This window comes from Peromyscus maniculatus, chromosome 2, assembly GCF_049852395.1.
Source record: "Peromyscus maniculatus bairdii isolate BWxNUB_F1_BW_parent chromosome 2, HU_Pman_BW_mat_3.1, whole genome shotgun sequence".
Lineage (NCBI taxonomy): Eukaryota > Metazoa > Chordata > Mammalia > Rodentia > Cricetidae > Peromyscus > Peromyscus maniculatus.
Genome location: NC_134853.1, coordinates 91003038 through 91021415, shown reverse-complemented (window position 1 = coordinate 91021415; position 18378 = coordinate 91003038).

Sequence of the window (18378 nt, the reverse complement as noted above, 5' to 3'; positions counted from 1 at the left end):
CAGCTCTGGGGAAACCATGGTCTCTGCCAACTCTGGGAGGCAGTGGGTCTATGCTTCCATCCAGCAGCATGTAACCCCCAAACCTTTTTTTCTTTTTTCTTTTTGTATGAGCAAAAGCTAAATCCACCACACAGTGTGCTGATTGACTCTTAGACACTACTGTGTACACCGGCAGGAATCTGTCATACTGCACTCAAGCCTATACCCCATTAGTTCACAATACTGTAGCTCAAGCCCATAGGATGCAGCATCTCTGTATCATAGCTTTACTCTGAGACACAACTTGAAGATGCTCTTCACTCCATTTTAGAACCCCCTTTTTTAAAAGCTTTCTCAAGTTTTGGGTGGAAATTCTTGCCCCATGTCTGGGCGCCATTTGTAGTCAGAAGATTTCCTGTGTCCTGGCCTGCTGGTCAGGACAAATCTCTTCCACTCATGTCACCCAAGTAAACACACAGAGGCTTATATTAATTGTAACTGCATGGCCATGGCTCAAGCTTCATCCTAGGTGGCTCTTTTATCTTAAATTAGCCCATAGCTATTAATCTATGTATTGCCATGTGTTCTGTGACTTTACCTGCATCCCACTACATGTTGTTCCTCGGGCGGCTAGCTGGCATCTCTCCCGGCCTTCTTCCTCTCTAGAGAGGAAGCTCTTTGAATTTCCCACCTGCCTGTAAGCTGCCTTGCCATAAGCCAAATGGCTTTATTTATCAACTAATCATAGCAACATATTTTCACAGCATACAAAAAGACATTCTCCTATCAGATCACCTTGCCAAACCACCCTACTGTCAGGTAAGAAAACCAAGCTGGAGAAAAGGAAAGAGCATGTCTGAGACTATAGCAGTGCAAGCATATAAAGCAAATAAAGAACCTACTCCTTGTGATTCTTAGCTCAGGAAAAGGTTCACATCACCTTTTGCTTTCAGGCCTATTCTGGAAGTTACTATCTTACATCTTAAGCCACACTGGTTAGTTATTACTTTTACAGCCTTAGCTAATGTTGTGGAGAAATAATGTTCTTTTCTCCTACCTTTATTTTCACATCATATGACTTGAGCTAAATCATGGTGTATGTTTTCCTTCATTTCTAAGATGGGTATTAAAAGAATAGCTTCCTAATATCTAAAGAGTTCATATATTATAAATGCAGAGAAAGTCCATTTCTGCCCACTTTTTTTCCTGCAGTAGCAATTTTGGAGCATTTCGTGATGATTTGTAAATCTTTGTAACTATAACAGGAGAATGGATAATTCTAAGAATGCATCTTTTGGAACAATGAACCATTCTGTAATTGAATAAGCCTGAAACAGAATGAATAAGAACATGTCTATAAAATGGTCTGAGCCCCCACAGGAACAAGTCACTCCATAAAGACAAGGTATTGTTGCTGCAGTATTTGTAATGTCACATAGTGTGAGCACTATTCACTATGAGAGGAAAATGGTCCATGTGGGACTTCATAAATAAAAGTACAGGCTTGTTTATTCTTTCCCTCTCGGCTCCCAGCTCTGTTTTGCCCTCATAGTATTTCACCTTGCATTCCTTCTTGTTAGTAAAGACAGGAGGGAAATTCTGAAAAGAAATGAACAAAATGCACCATTTGTTCAGTAATTCAAGTGTTTATCAAGTGCATGCTATATTTCTGTTATGTTAAGCCCTTTTTAGTCTTCGTTCTCAGGATTCCATCTAAAACTTTTCTCTGGCTCTGAGAAGCTCTAGCCTCAAGTGGATATTTTTATAACATCAAAGCTTTTCCTCTTTGTTATGATATCTCTGAGCCTACATAGGTACAGGCATTTATCAGGTTATTTTGCAAACTCCTCAAGGATAAGAGCTGTTTCATGATTTTATACCATTCCCCCAACCCCACTAAAAACTTAGTTGATGAAAAATTATTATGATTTAGGGATAAAGGAAGGCTAGCCATCGCATCTTTATTGAACAAATTATTTGCAAAGGTGCTTATAATTGATGGGTAGGTACCAAGGACACAGACGTGTTTGAGGCAAAGTTCTCTATCTTCAAAGAAGCATATAATTATGATATAAATAAATAAGGATATGTCATAATGATAGCTAGTATAAGTTTTGTGTATAAAAATAAATCAAGAAGAAAAGATTTAAGATGATGGTAGGTCATTTTATATAAATTGGTGACATCTGCAAAAGAACTGAGTGAAATAAGAAATAGTTGTTTGGATGACTTAGCTATAATATGGATTGATGCCAAATTTGGGTGGTTTCAGCTTACAAATTTTGGACTTTACTATTATAGTGCAAATGTAATATGCATTCACTATACATTTTGACTGACTCCCAGCCTTTTGATATGATATGGTATGGTATGACATATGACAGGAAATTTCATGCTACTGGACATGGCAGTGTCAACTTACATCAGCCACAGCTTTCTCAGCTTCTAGTCATCCACACAGCCACACAAAGATAAGCAACTGATATTGCATAATGTATTGTATTGCTTGCTTATAATGGTTGGTAGGTAAATATACATAGTAAATGTATTTTCAATTTAGCATGGGCTTTTTACAGGCAGAGAAAAGCAAGCAGAAAGATCTTGACACTTAGACACAGTTTAGAAGATCAAGGATGAAGATGAAGGCCAGTATATCTAGATTACGTGAGTAATGGCTAGAACAATGAAAAAATAACCAAGATAGATACAGCAGGAGCTACCTTACATGGAGCATGCTGGTCAAGAAAAGGAACAGGACTCTTTTTTAGGATGAATTTGGTGGTACTTGTTGTCTAAGATTCCCCCATATTCCCACCACTCTTCCTACTGCCAGTGACCCTTCTTTCCAATCATTCCTGTCCTTTTGACTTTGATATCTCCATCCATTCTCATCTCATCTCATACAGAGCTGTTCTCAAGGCTTTAACAAAGGCTGCCAAGCCTGCATGGTCTGTGGGTCTCTGACATGTAATCCATATCATCATGAAAGAATTTGAACTAGATTTGAGAAGATTTTTATATTATATACAGGTGTGTGTGTGTGTGTGTGTGTGTGTGTGTGTGTGTGCGTGTGTGTTGTGTGTGTAGGTACAGAGACCCTTAATTCTAATCAGTACATGTTAAAAATATAAAATATTGTACATAACAAATTGTTAGCAAGTGTTTGTGGACGATTGATTGAGTTAATAAAATAGGAAATATTTGTCAGGTTTTACTATGTTCTTGATTATATAATATATATATAATTGAAACACACACATATATGGAAGGCAAACATGTAAGTTTAGAATGACTTGTGAAGGCTTCACTGATGATATGACATTTGCAAATGTCTGTAAAGGTATGTACCATGGGATCAGATATTTTATTTTCTATTGTATCACTGCATCTAGATGAGTGTTGTCACTTGTAGGAATTCTTTTTTGGGTATCCTACTGAAAGAATGAAGGAGTATAATGATAGTGGCTAGGAGTCCAAGAGGATGGATTGGAGTGGAGCCAGACTTCTTGTTACATAGACACCTGTGAGAGTTCAAGGAGCCCCACACAGCTCCAGATGTCACTATTTTTCTCTGGACCATAGTTTCATTATCAGCAAACCATTAAGACTGGTATGGATCATGCCCAGGGGCCTCCCATTATCTGTTATGTGCTACATCCTGCATTGATTCAAGTCAGGAGTAGTCATCACCATGACTAATCTGTTCTAGGGCTGGAACATTCCTGTTTAGCAAGAGGCTGCAGGATAGAGTGGGTGTCTCTGTGTGTTCTTCTCTGCTATTGGAGCAGAGTGCACCACAGTTCTCAGAGATGGGCTCCAGCACATTCACCTGCCCACATAAAGCATGCCTGCCCAGCCCCCAGACACAAGGACTCAGGAATTTCTTGGCAGTGCATAGAACCTGAATCCTGAGCCTGCTCCAGGTGCTAGGTGGGAGGATATTGTCACTCAGAAATCAGTTTACGCAGTCACTGGAAAATTCCACTTTACCAGAGAGCTGATATCCCAAGGATCCAGAACAAGGCTTTTGCTTTTAAAAACTTTAACCAGAGCTCATTAAAGAGGGTTTTCAAAAATCCTGTAGATGATGCATGGTAGAAAAAAAATGCTTCATTACATGGGAAATTCCTTACCAACCCTGCTTCTTTGCCAAGATTTCTTGGGAATTACATAAGATTCAAGATGTTCCCATGCACAGTGGACTTTGTAACCAGTCAATTCTGGACTGCACTTCAAACTCAATTATATCCTCCAAACTTTCATATGACAATAGTTGATCATTATTTTCTCTCTCGAGCTGTTTTCTGCTCTAAAATGGACACCATATCCGCAGCCTTCCATGGCTATTTTAAGATGAGTACATGAATACTGAGATATTGACTGTGTATTTTTTACTTCTATGTACCTGGGTTTTGACGTGTTCCCTTTCCAGTAAGATGTGTGTGACTTGCACAAGTAGCTTTATCATACAGGTCAGCTTTCCAAGATGAAAGATGAGAATATCTTGAAAGATTATTGCAGGGGTTATTGATATGCTCTATGAGAAATTACTTATACAGTGACAGGTTCTCAGTAGCCATGCAGCTCAAGCCAGTGCCTGCCTACACTCTGCACAAACATGAGGGCATGAATGCATCAAGAAGATATACTGTGTAATATAAGGTAGTTTTGCCTCTATTAGTCTGAATGTGCTCAGACATTACTATAGACTTTATGCTTATAAGAAAAGAAAAAAAATATTCTGGTCCAAGGGTACTCCCAACTCTTTCTAGCATTAGGAGAAGAAAATATACTGTCTTATACTTAGCCCTAAGAAGAAGAGTCACTTTTTTATACATCTATAGCTTTTGTTTCTGGCCAGAAGCAATAATAGTCTCACTCCATTTATTCAAATATGTCCTTGGATCACCAGTCCACATAGAAACACGAAGTTGTTTGTGTTTTCTTCCAGGATTTCTACAAAAGACCTCTTGGGTTCAGGTAAGTGTGATAATTTCTTAGTTTTACCCCTTGCCAAATAGCATTTTCATACAGAATAAAGTTCCCCTGAAATAATGCAATGAAAGATAATCCAATACAGCCTGCATTTTAGTTAACAACTGGCCACCAGGTACTAAGATAAAAAGAACATGAAATATATACAACCCAAGAAAGGACTCTATTCTGCTTGTGCTGGTGTTTACCCCTGGGTGACATTACGGTACCTTTTTAGTCTTCAAAGACGTATTCTAAGCTCAGTCATTTGGATCTGCCTACTTTGTCAATAGGACTTGGGCTGAAAGAGGTCCAATTAGTTATCCAAGCTTAATATACTTGAAAAGTACCAACCTGAGATCTGAACCCAGGCTGCCTAGGTTCAATCTTTGGCCTTCATCTATATCCCGTGATCTGTTGCTGTCACACAAAATTCTGTCTTAAGGTACCAGAGGGTTACACTAAGGCTCATTATGCTCATGTTCTCTAAAGGCTAATTTGCATGCCCTCACTCTGAAGTTGAATGGCATGGTCACTCACAGTCTGACCAGCTCAGCTACATTAATAAGGACTCTGAATAAGTATTCATGGATAATGTCATGGGAATCTGGAACATTCAAGTCTGTCTTTAAGGAGGAAGGAGGCTATGTACTGGTATAGAAAAGCATTGTACCACTGATATTATATACAATATTCTCTAAAATTATGTAATTAGAAGCAGAAACTATATTCATGTCTTGGTTATTATGTATCTCAAAATTCTCTACAAACATATACCCTGCCCAGTTGCCTATATGCAAAGTGAGCTATCCCTGTTTCTCCATTGTAGATATCTTGCTAGAACAGAGTCAAGTCCTTGAAAGTCCCTTGCTTTGTGCTTATTGGACCACAATAGTCAGGAACCTTTGATTTCACATGGATTTTATGCCAAGATTTAAACAGTGCTTTGCCTAGAAATTAGACTCACTTCTGAATAAACAACCTGATATTGCTAGAACAGTGTTCCATCCATCTCTCTGCCAATCTCTACATTTTATACAGCTGAAGTAGCTGTCCTTTGGGAAAAGTGCTACCATGACTTCAATTATATAAATGCACAAGTCCTCATGAAAACATTTAGGAATGAAATCTGGGAAGCAAATATTAGGTGGTAATTCTTCCTGATATGGGAACTTGGTGACTATACATTGTCTTCCAGGCACTTTGTTGGGACTAGTATTTTAGGGAAGGAGTGAATAAAGATGATTCCTGTTCTTGTTGGGATAATTTGGGTTTAGGATATGAGTGCAAAGTAAAATATAATTACAAACTTAGGTACATGCTGAGAGGGAAAAGATGATGTTGTCAGGAGAAAGAGTATCAGAGGCAGTCACACTTGAGACTAGGAGGGGCAAGAAGAGCTGTTCTGACTACATAATCTCTAATAACATCTCTGAAGGAACCCCAGTGGTAGCTGGTAAAGAAGGGAGGAGATGAGTACAGATGAGAATGAGCTAAGTTTCATGAGAAATGGAAGATCTACAGTGAATAGAGAAAATGGCTGTGAGAAGGCCATAGGATCAGCAAAGTTCTGGGGCAACAGTGGGGATTGTGAAATAGTTTAAAGAATAAAATACTGTGACCCATTTTTTATTTTAGGAAGATTCCTTTGGCTGTGGCATAGAGAACCTGAGTCATTAAAACTCTGAATAATTCCAATGTATTTTTATCTTAAAAATAGTGTCCTTCTTGAATCTCAGTAAGAACATTGGAATACATCGGAATATAGTCTGGGCCTCGCCTGAGTCATCTCCAGGATTTTTGTGCATGGTGAGGCCCTGGGGGCCCTGGGCGCAGAACATCACAGACAGCTTTTGTGGAGTCCCGTGGCCCTGATTTGGTATGCCCTCCTTCTTCTCTTCTGTTTCTTGATGAATCATAGCTTATGACCAAAGTGGGCAGATTCTCCTGTCAGCTCCCACCCTCCCTGTCCCCATCAGGGGAGAGAGCCCTGCCAAGTTCCCTACTAGAGTCAGGGACACCACCTGTCATGCTGTGTCCTCCTCCCACTCGGACAGCTGACAGCTTCTGTGACGCATGATCTGGGGGAGCACAGATCATTAAAGCCGCAGGGTCCTCAGGAATAGTTCAGATCAGCCACTTAATTTATGAGAACAGGAGGGAAAAGGTATCTCTCTGGGCCCTAGTTAACTGGGAAACAGAATTAAAGTTAAGACAAGCTGCGAGAGAGCTGAAGGGGATGGATAGCTCTGTCACTGGTTAGATCTGAAATTTGCTTTGTGACAGTGTGGCAATTTAATGTTCTCTAAAATATGAATCCAACAAACTGAGTTCCATCACTAAGTCTGGAGCTGGTCATCTGTGTGTAATTGTCTAACATCCCTCCTTCTATGAACATTTCTTTCTTTGAGATTATTAGAGAATTGGTCCTACATGTTGTTGAAATCAGTGTGAGCCAACAGGCTTCAAAACTTGAGGACTCTGGTGGTAACTCAGAATGGGACTATTGAGGTAACAGATGACATTTGATGATATATTCTTTATTTTAACTTATAAAGACTAAAGTAATTGTCGCTACTGCTGCAGGTCTATGACCCCACAGCTATGCACGGGTGTGGCTGCTCGATTCCATCACCTTTGATTCAAAACTCTACTCAGGTCCACTTTTTCTGAAGAAGATTCTTTAACCTTTGGAAATTTTCTATCATTTCTTCCCCATGAATTAATATATTGATTGTGTTGCTCATCTTTCTTGATCTTCAGTTAGAAAACTGATGAATCCCTGACACAAAATACATAGGCTACTGATGACTGACCAGTTATGTTGTGCTGATGACAGTGATGATGCTGATAGAATCAATTGAGAATTTGCTTTACTTGAATATCATTTAATTCTCTTCACCATACCATGGTCTATATATTACATAGTGTATATATGAACACTGTATGTGTGACATACTGATATATGTGCAAAATAAAAGCACAAAATTCCAAACAAGCTAAAACCAACAAAAGCTTTTTATAAGGAGAATTAAGAAGCCAAAAGAGATTGGCAAATACATTTGCAGGCTGACTAGCATCATCCCAGGTCCAAACAAAATGAAACCCCATCTCTACGCAGAAGATGTAACTAATTTACTATCTGTATAAAGAGTTAATACATAAACATTTCTCCTCCTACCACTTTCTAAACATAAGCACTTTGCTTCAACCCAAAGAGTGACATGTGGGAGAAGATCCAGGATGCTGAAGAATTGCCTAGGGGAGTGGGGAGAAGAATTCCAATATGCCTTGCAGGCAGTCACCCAATCTGATGTTGGCCTTGATGCTGTTGCTTGTGGTAAAAGACATCCTGGACCTTAATCAGGAGGATTTGCTTCCTGGCTGTCTTCCTCCCTCCCTCTTCGTCCTTTTTTCTATGCTACTCAATAATGTTAATTTGGGCTTCTAAGAAGTCCATTACTTTCATGTAAAGATCTAAGACACTCAGACAGCCCCACAGCATTCCTGTCCCTGAATTGATGCTCTCACAAAAATGTGTACCTGCAAACATGCACACATATACACACATGCACATGTGTGTGTGCGCACAGGAATGAATTTTGGAGGCACTGTATATAAGCCTGAGTTCATATGATCTGTACTTATTTATATCTCTGAAGGGACTAACTCATTTTTGTAGGTTCAGGAGTAGTATCTATGGAAATGGTTATAGGATTTGCAAATGTCCCCTTTTCTGCTGCTTCCTTCCTGCTGCACCTTGAGGGTGGAGTAAGCTTTAGGAATTTGGGGGAGGAACCATTCCTTAGTCCACCGCAAAATACACAGAGTCTCTGTCTTAGTTTTTTACTTTAGTAGTTTACTTAGGATTTTTTTACTGCTGTGAAGACACACCATGACCATGGTAACTTTTACAATGAAAACATTTATTTGAGCTGGTAGCTTACATTTTCAGAGGTTCAGTCCATTATCATCATGACAGGGAACATAATGACATCTAGGCAGATTTGGTGCTGGCTGCATCTTGGCCAGAAGGCAACAGGAAGTCGATTGACTGTCATACTGAGGGAAACTTGAGAAAAGAGACCCAAAGCCTACCCATATAGGGACACACTTCCTACATCAAAGCCACACTTACTCTAACTAGGCCACACCTCCTAATAATGCCACTCCCTTTGGGGACCCATGTTCTTTCAAACCACCTCAGTCTTCCTCTATGGTTGGTACTTTGTTTACTGTGTTGACACTGGCCACCAATTTTGGTGACATGAAAGTTTCACAGGGCTCGGATTCCCTTGTGTAATAGGTTTTCAAACTGAATAGAGGAGGGAAGCTCCTTCTTGTTCCCCTACTCAGGGTTCCTAATGATCAGGGTCTAGCACCTAGCTTGAGCTAACGTGTATGCACTCATGTGCAACTCTTTTCACCCCTCTTCAGAAAACAAACAACCAAACAAAACGTGATACTTTCCTTCGTGTGGTTTTCCAGGATGAATGATGTATAATAATTCTCCTCAAAGGGCAAGTCAGGAATGCTGGCTCCTTTCCTGGGATCACAGTGAGGGGAAAATATGTCAATGCAAAATAGTATCTTTTCTAAGTAACTTGCCCTTTTGCATAGACTTGTTAAAAGTCAGCAAAGAGTCTGGAGAAAGCAAGTGAAGTATAAAGTGGAAGAGACTCTGTATTGATACAACAAAGAAGCCACTGTAGGAATGTATGGAAAGAGAGACACCGAAGGCAAATACTGCATGGCAGAGCTGGCTATTAATTAGTATTTGAATGTGTACTTGTGTGTTGCGTGTGTGTGTGTGTGTGTGTGTGTGTGTGTGTGTGTGTGTGTGTGTGTTCATGCAGCCCCAGCAGTCCCTCTTGCTTCTTGAGATGGAACAGAAGGTGATAGCCTTCTTTGCTTCTTTGAGATAAGTGATTTGTTTAAATTAATTAATTTATTTATTTTACATCCCAACTAGAGCCTCTCCTCTCTCCTTTCCCCCTGTTCCCTGCCCCCTCCTCCCCTCTGTCACCCCCCATATATACCTCTCTTCCACAACCCCTCAGAAAGCAGCTGGTCTCCGATGGGCTTCAGCAAAGCATGATATGTCAAGCTGCCATAAGACCAAGTACCTTCCCACTGTGTTCAGACTGGGCAAGGCAATACAGCATGAAAAATACGTTCCCAAGAGCCAGTCCAAGCACTGGGGAAAGCCCCTGCCCTCACTAGTGGGAGTCCCAGACATAGACATAGCTACATAGCTGTCACATGAATGCAGAGGGATAGGTCTGTTTCATGCAGGCTTCCTGGTTGTCAGCTCAGACTTTGTAACTTCCCATGAGCCTGGCTAGTGGTTTCTGTGTGTCTTCTTGTGATGTACCTGACTACCTTACAATCCCTCCTTCCTCTCCTCAGCAGGACTCTCTGAGTGTGGGCCAAGGTTTGGCTTTGGGTCTCTGAATCTGCCTCCATCAGTCACTGGATGAAGGCTTTCCAATGACAACTGAGGTACTCACCAATCCCATCACAAGGGAGGATGGCCAGTTCAGGCTATGCATCCACTGCTGAGATAAGTGGTTTTGGGGAGAAGCACTTCTCACAAGTCTTAGGCCTGAGCTGAGATTGTAATTAATAGCTCTTCCTTACTCAGTCCAGATTTCTTTCTCTCATCCTCCAAAGTGCTGGCAGCCTGTGCACTTCATTTTTAGTGTTGCCTGAGGGGCCATTTCTATCAACTGAAGTGCTAAGTGCCCCTCTGCCACAGTAGAGCTCATTAAATGCAGCCTTGTCTTGGACAGGTGCTTATAAAGGCCCAGGAGCACAGTTCTTCCATACCAGTCAGTCCCTAGCCTGGGATGTGGTGTAGGTTAGGGTGGCTAATGTCTGGCAGCCTCCTTTGCACTTATTTGCCATGTTTTTTTGCAGACAAAATTCAGAGGTATTCAATCAAGAGGGGTCACATGTTTTCAGAGAGTTTACTAAAAATCCAACATAATTATTTGCATTTCAAAGTTGCATCTACTCTGAAGAACACTCTTGAAAAGAACTTGAATAAGATTTGTAACCTAAAATTTTGGCACTCTGAGTTTTCTCCTTGTTTTTCCAAACACTATAGGTGCATTCACATCATAGAACATGCTCAACTGAACTGTAACCTGGGATTAATATTTTGCATTTTTAATAGACCACAAATACTTTCAGAGTATGGATCACATCTTGTTCACCAACATAATCCTGATATCTAATAAAGTACCTTCATTATAGATGCTCATAAAATGTTTAGTGAGTGAACAAATAAGCAAATGGCTGAATTGTAGGTGCATATAGATGGATGCATGAAGTCATGAATGGATCTATAGCTGGGTACATTTTTCTAAAGGAAATATTTTTTAATCTCTTATAGGTCAGACATACCTCAATTCCATAGAAATGTAAAGTTTAAATGAAATGAGAATTGCTAAACTTTTGTCACAGTCCTTGATACATAGAGGATTCTAACCAAAAACATCCTCTTTTCCTGTAGCCACCTGTACTTGCTAACAAGGTAACAAGTTCACATCTACAGAACATTAAAGGCTCTGAAAGTTTATCCACTTGTAAACTTAAAGCATTCTGTGTCTTTCCCTGTGGTAAAGACACACCACATATTCATTTTACTGTTTCCTAGAACCCATCAATAGCATTCAACTATTTAAGTTTACACTGGTTTCCTTATCACCCACTGTCAAATTGCTCAGCGTAGCCCATCATATCTGGCCTAAATTCATTAAAATCTGCTTCTCCAGTCTCAAAGGTTGTCACGCTGTGCCCACCACATTGATCTCATTTCACAGATTGGCATTAGTACTGGTTTAGGACACACCCAGTTACTTTCTTCTCAGGACCCTTAAATATCTTATTTCTCTTGCCTACAATGGCTCTCATCCTCCAGGCTATCATGAGTCCTGTTCACATATGTGACCATGGCAAATATTTTATTATATTATTTTTCAATGTTCAATATTCAAATGTATTATATTTCTACTCATTTGTTCACATATTTGTTCTAGCCTCTAATCCAAATTCTGCATGATGTGTTATAGCCTTAAGGAACACATTATCAAACATATAAAATTGTTGATATGCATTTATAAAGGAATGAAAATTCTAATATTAACCCACACTTTTTCCTCATTATCATTATTATTATTCTTTGAAGTTGATGCTAAGATCATCTGGGAAGAGGGAACCTCAACTGAGGAATTATCTCCATCAATGTGGCCTGTAGGCAAGTCCGTGGGTCATTTTCTTGATTAATGATTGATGTGAGATGGCCACAGCTCACTGTGGGTGGTGCCACTCATGGGCTGGTGGTTTATAGTCTCTCTTTTGGTTTTTGCCTTGGGGCTTCTGCCCTGACTTCCTCCTATAATATACTTGAAGCTGTGAAATGAAATAAAACCTTTCTTCATTGAGTAGGTTTTAGCCATGGTCTTTATCACAGCAATAGAAGACAAACTAAGATACCTTGCCTCATGCTCTTCCCTCAGCCCTCATACCATATGCACAAACACCAGCCAATGTGTGGACATCTCACTTTCCATTCTACATTTTAGGATTATCCATTACAGTTTTGCTGCTCTGACTTGTATATTCTGAAAAGCTGGAATAGATGCATGATATGATGGTAACTACATTCACTTGTCTGGAGACCTCTGAATATGCCATCTTATTCAGATCCAGTCAGTCTGTGGATTATGTGCTTCACCTTATCTATCTGTCACTTTGGCTATTACCTGCCTCTGGATACTGGCATTTATGTTCCAAGTCACTTTGCAGCTGAAAATGGCAGCCATAAGGGAATTATAGGAGCATTAATAATTGTCATTGTGAATTTTAAAATATCATGGTGTCTGATGTCTTCCAGGTACTACAGGTCAAAAGAAAATGCTTAGAAGAGAAAAATGACACAGTCCCCTGAATCCATCTGTGAGCTATACTTAAACATAAAACTCTGAGGGATCCATCAACCAAGGGCCACAATATGCTTTTCCTTAGGATATAACTGAAGAAAAGTAAAGGAATGTGTATGCACCCTGCAAGGAGAGAGGTGCACATTTTTATTTCAGCCCTTGGAACAAAGCTCTTCATTAGAGCTTGTTCTTTGAATCAAGTCACACAAAAGAAAGGAGTCTTATTCTTCTTAGGACTCTCTTCATGTCTTTTCTAGTTTTTCATTTTACTTCTGAAGTGCGGTGAAAACGGATTTCTAACCAGGCTTATTAAATAAGAAACACAGAACCAAATACAGGGGCAAAAGCCGTAGAGATCACCAAACTAACCTTAGCTCACCACGCCACCACAGTAGCTTCCCAAGAGAACCTCTTCCTGTCCAATCTGCTCTTTTATTGCCTTCCTGTTCTGCCTTCTCATTGGCTCTAAGCCCAGCCACATCACTTTCTCCTCACTCCCTGTCTATACAGACCTCCAGGTCTCTATGGTTGGTACTGGGATTAAAGGCATGTGTCACCACGCTTGGTTGTGTCCTTGAACATGCAGAGACTCTGCCTACCATGTGATTAGATTAAGGGTGTGTGCTACCACCGCCTAACTTCTGTTTATGGCTGACTATGGCCTCTGATATCTAGGCAAACTTCATTTATTAACATACACATAAAACATCACATTTCAGCACAAATAAAATATCACCACAGTGTGGGACCTGAGCACTTGGGAAGGAGATATTAACAGTATATCACTTTGCAAAAATATCAAACAAATAGCAACAACAAAACATACTCTGGATTTGGAAGCACAACACCTATACTGTGTAGATGAAAACCTACAAGCTCAGAAATGGTTAACATGGAAGCTTGTGAGTCCAGAGCCTGGCTTTTTGGCATCTCTTCTTTTTTCACTGCTTCTTTGCCATTAAATGAGAAGAGTTGTGTGTCACTTCAGTAACGTTGCCAGCTGACTTCTCATGGGAAAAACAATGGATGCACTCTAGAAAACTCAACCCTTTTCCAGGTTTTCTCTTCATATTACTCAGATTTGGTGACATTCTTGGGAAATACTTGGTGACAAAATCTGTTGAATTATGCAAGAATCATCATGAGCAACTTTCAAAATAGGTTTTATTGTATTTCTGACTTTGGAAAGAACAAAACTTGCATTGGGAAATCAGCTCTCAACCCTTGTTGACTAAATCCTAGTGAAAATAAAATAGAATACTGAAATAGAATTTTATATCATTTTTCCTTAGAGGATACATATAAGAATTTATTTAGGCTACACATTTGTATCTGGAAAGATCTTTATTATTTGTTTTTTGAGTTATTCACTCTCATCCAACTTTTTCATAAATTCATGATATTTATTTGAATCATCTGTCATGTTGACATTTGATCTCAATTTCAGTAGCCATTTGCTTTCAAGATATTTTGGACACCTAACAATGTGTGCTGTCTTAAATATGCCTACTGAGATTTTAATAATAATCTATTGTTCAGCCCCAATGTCACTTCCTTTTCTATGAGGAATAAAAATCATCATTATTCCATGTTCTCACTCCCTCTTCTCTGCTGCCATCAATGACTTTGATTAAGGCTTCTAAGTCCACATATATCACTGTCTGATTTGAAAGCCTTTTGAAGTCATCTTCTCTTTCACCCATTCAAATATATTCCTTATTTCCTACTGATTGGACAAGTCAGAATTATCTTTCTCATTTCCAAAGAAGCCATGTAGTGCACCCCTGTCTATGCCTTTGCTTGTTTTTACCTTTCCTAGGATGCAGTCTCTTGACACTTGTTCTTTACTAAAACATACATGTGCAATCATGTGCTGTTAGCTTCTCCTTCCATAAGGTTATTTATTCTTTTAGAATGATGCTTCACATTCCTACATTCCATGCTTTGTATATTCCTGCTTTCTTTCAAACCATTATCTTGTACAACAAGAAACTGGGATCTATGTCAAGGACACATAGACAGGAAAGGAATCTCACTGGATTACATTACATGGATTGTACTGTAATTATCAACACCACTCATCATCTGTCAAGAAAAGTTCAAATCCAACCTTGTCCAGTTCATTTGACCTTTCTTCTATGAATTCCACATATATTTATAATTAGTCAAAAGAAGACTACTAATTAATTATCCTCAACTTTGTTTTGATTTGTCACTATTATTATTTTTTATTACTTATTTTCAAAATGAACCCCTAATGTACCATGTTCTTAGTTACTGGCTAGATCTCTTTGAATTTGTGAAGAATATTTAAAACTGACTCCTATAGAGAGATACCTTCCTATTCCTCTGCACATCTGTTCATTTCTTTTCTAGGTCTTTTTAGAACACGAATTACAACAATTTTCATTAGTAGGCAAGGTTAGGGTAAAAATTTCAGACCCCAAGCATGGTACTCCTTTTTGCTCTATGATTAATCATGTACTTATTTTTTCATGATTTCCAAATAAAACAGAGCTGATTTCTGAATTGATCTAGCTTTAACTCATTCCATTTCTTCTTCTGCCTACTACTAGGTAAATGATCAAGCTGGCACATATTTTGCAGTTTCTGTGTTCTTGAGTAAAGAAGAAGACCTGCTTAGGTCTCCAATATTTCTAACAGAAATAACAAAATTCCCAACTGACACAGAGAGGGTGGCTTGAAACATCTTCCTAGTGTATGTTTCTAACCTCTTGTTCTATCATAAGACTTGCTTGGATAGAATTACCCTTTTTATAGACATAGAAGCAGTTGATGTCACAGTACCACATAGAGATCATCTTCTCCAACCCTCCCACCTGACATATGATAACATGATGACTCAGAAGTAATGAGGTTCTTTGTTAAATGCAGACGAAAGCAGAGGCAAAATCAGAGTAGAGACCTCCTCTTCTCTTTGCATAGATATTTTCATGGATGCCAGGTACATAATAGGACATTTAATTTCTTTTGATTCCAACACCTGGATCTCATCAGACAGTGTCTGGTGCAAAAAAAGTAACCAATTACTTTTATAAATATTCCTTCATTTTGAAGGTATTTTGTGTGGTTTGGGGGAAGAAATCATATTTCATGGAAGGTAACTGACACAGGTTGGTGACAATCCATGTATTGTAATCCAGTGGGAATCTTTTCCTGTCCATGTGTCTTAGACATGGATCCCAGTTTCTTGTTGTACAAGATAATGAGTTGAAAGAAAGCAGGACCATACAAAGCATGGGATATAGGGATATTAAGTATCATTCTAAAGGAATTAAGGGAAGAATTTGGAGAAAATGCTTAATATTAGCATCCCCAACTCTAAGAATTCTATGTTATACAAAACAAATTACAAAATAAAATAGAGTTTACAAGAAAAAGGAAGAGAAAAGCAGCGGCACACAGAGAAGTCCAAAAGCAACTTACAGTTTATCTTTCATTGGTGCTCACAGATGATTTCATTCTCTATAAAGCCCAGCTCAAATTTGGTTACCCCTGCAAGGCTTTTATCAATCCACACTGTCAAAATATATTTTTCTCCAAAATATTATCATAGAATCTTGTTAATATTTCACTCATGGCTTGTGTTTCTTGTGCCTTAGTTGTTTATGTAACTGTCTGTCTTTCCCATTAGATTGAGAGATTCTTTGGGACATGAACTCCCTTAATATACATGTATATTTCCTCCAGCTAGGGCGGCAGGTATGCACAGTGCTGGCTGCCTCTCCCTCATTCCTTGCTTCAGGCAGATGCTGATAATCAATCACAACATCCCTTACCATAATGCTTGGGAAAGGCTTCAAAATCCTTCAAAACAAAACCCCTCAGGCTGCCACCGTTTTTTTGCTTTTTAATGCAGGAGTTTGTTTGCTGCCTCTTCTTTTCCTTGAATATCACCATTGTTTGCACAGTATTGGCATTCAGTTAACGTTATTTTGATTTGAACTAACTCCTAACAAGAGTATCTTCAAAAAAAATCTTTTGGGGTTGGTGTAAGCAGTCAGGGAGGATGGTGAGTGAGAAATAAGGCAAGGTAGGAAGGACCACAATTATTAATTCATAGAACATAGTTTGAGGGATAATAGGAAATTGATATGGGATACAAATGTATTGATCATTTGGGAACCTAGGTTATCATTCTGTGACTATAAAAAAAATACCCGGGATAATTAATATGTATAAAAAAATTATTTTGAATCATAGTTTAGTGGTTGGCACTGTTGCATTGGAACATGGTGAGGTTAAGCAAAACTGTTAATTCGTGGCCACGAAACAAGAGAGGAAGAAGTGGTCAGGGTCCCCAAATCTCCTAGTATACTCTTAATGGCTTAAGAGACTTTCCACAAGATGCCACTTCTCAAAACCTATTACTTCATATTAATACCACAGTGAAGACAAAGCCATCAACATGTAGGCTTTTGGAGATGTTCCAAATCCAAACTACAGGAGAATATCAGACAAGAGGTTCATTGCCATGGGCTGTGTATGGAAGAAGTGACAGAAACAGATCATGGAGATGATTAGTTTTGTGGTGGCAAACACAAGAGTGAATCTAGAAACATTTGTTAGGCTTGTACATGCAATACAGTGAAGGCTTGTACATACTTTGTCTAGCATAGTTTGATGAGTTAGTAGCCAGAGAGTCATTCCACTCAAGGTACCTATGGCTCCTCATTATCTTTTCATCCCAAGATTAATGCTTCCTTTCCCTATCTGTTTCAGATTAGTCAATATCTTCAGGTTTTCCCTATTTTTGCTTTGGTGAGCTAATGGAAAGTATTCCATCATGGCTGTGCAAGGTGTCCCACCATAGGTAGTGGGCTCCAGAAAGCCAGCTCATGCATCAGGGATGTATTTTGATGCAGGGAGATGGGCTTGAATCTGGATCAATTGAATGTACCAGGCTGTGCTGACTCCCCACAAGAGGCTTTACCTTGTCAGAGGAAGGAATGGGGAGTGGGTTGTTGGGAAGAGGCTGAGAGGTGGGAGGGAGGGAAGAGAGGGGGATCTGTGGTTGATATGTAAAATGAATAAAATGTTTCTTAGTAATAGTAAATAATTAATTAAAATAAGGTACTGCAATTGGACAGAAATATCACTTCATAATGAATTAGAAACTCTTGGTCATTTTTGAATATATTTTTTTAGGTTGTGTCTTAGCATTCCTTTTTCTGTGAAGAGACACCATGACCATGGGAACTCTTATAAAGGAAAACATTTAATTGGGTGGCTTACAGGTTTAGAGGTTTGGTTCATTATTATGGTAGGACATGGAGGCATGCAGGTAGAAATGGTACTGGAGAAGGAGCTGAGAGTGAAAAAGGAGCTACATATTGATCCTGCAGGCAACAGGAAGTAATCTGAGTATCACACTGAGTAAAGCTTGAGCACAGGAGACCTCAAAGCCTACCTCCCACAGTGACACACCTCCTCCAACAAGGGCACACTTACTCCAACA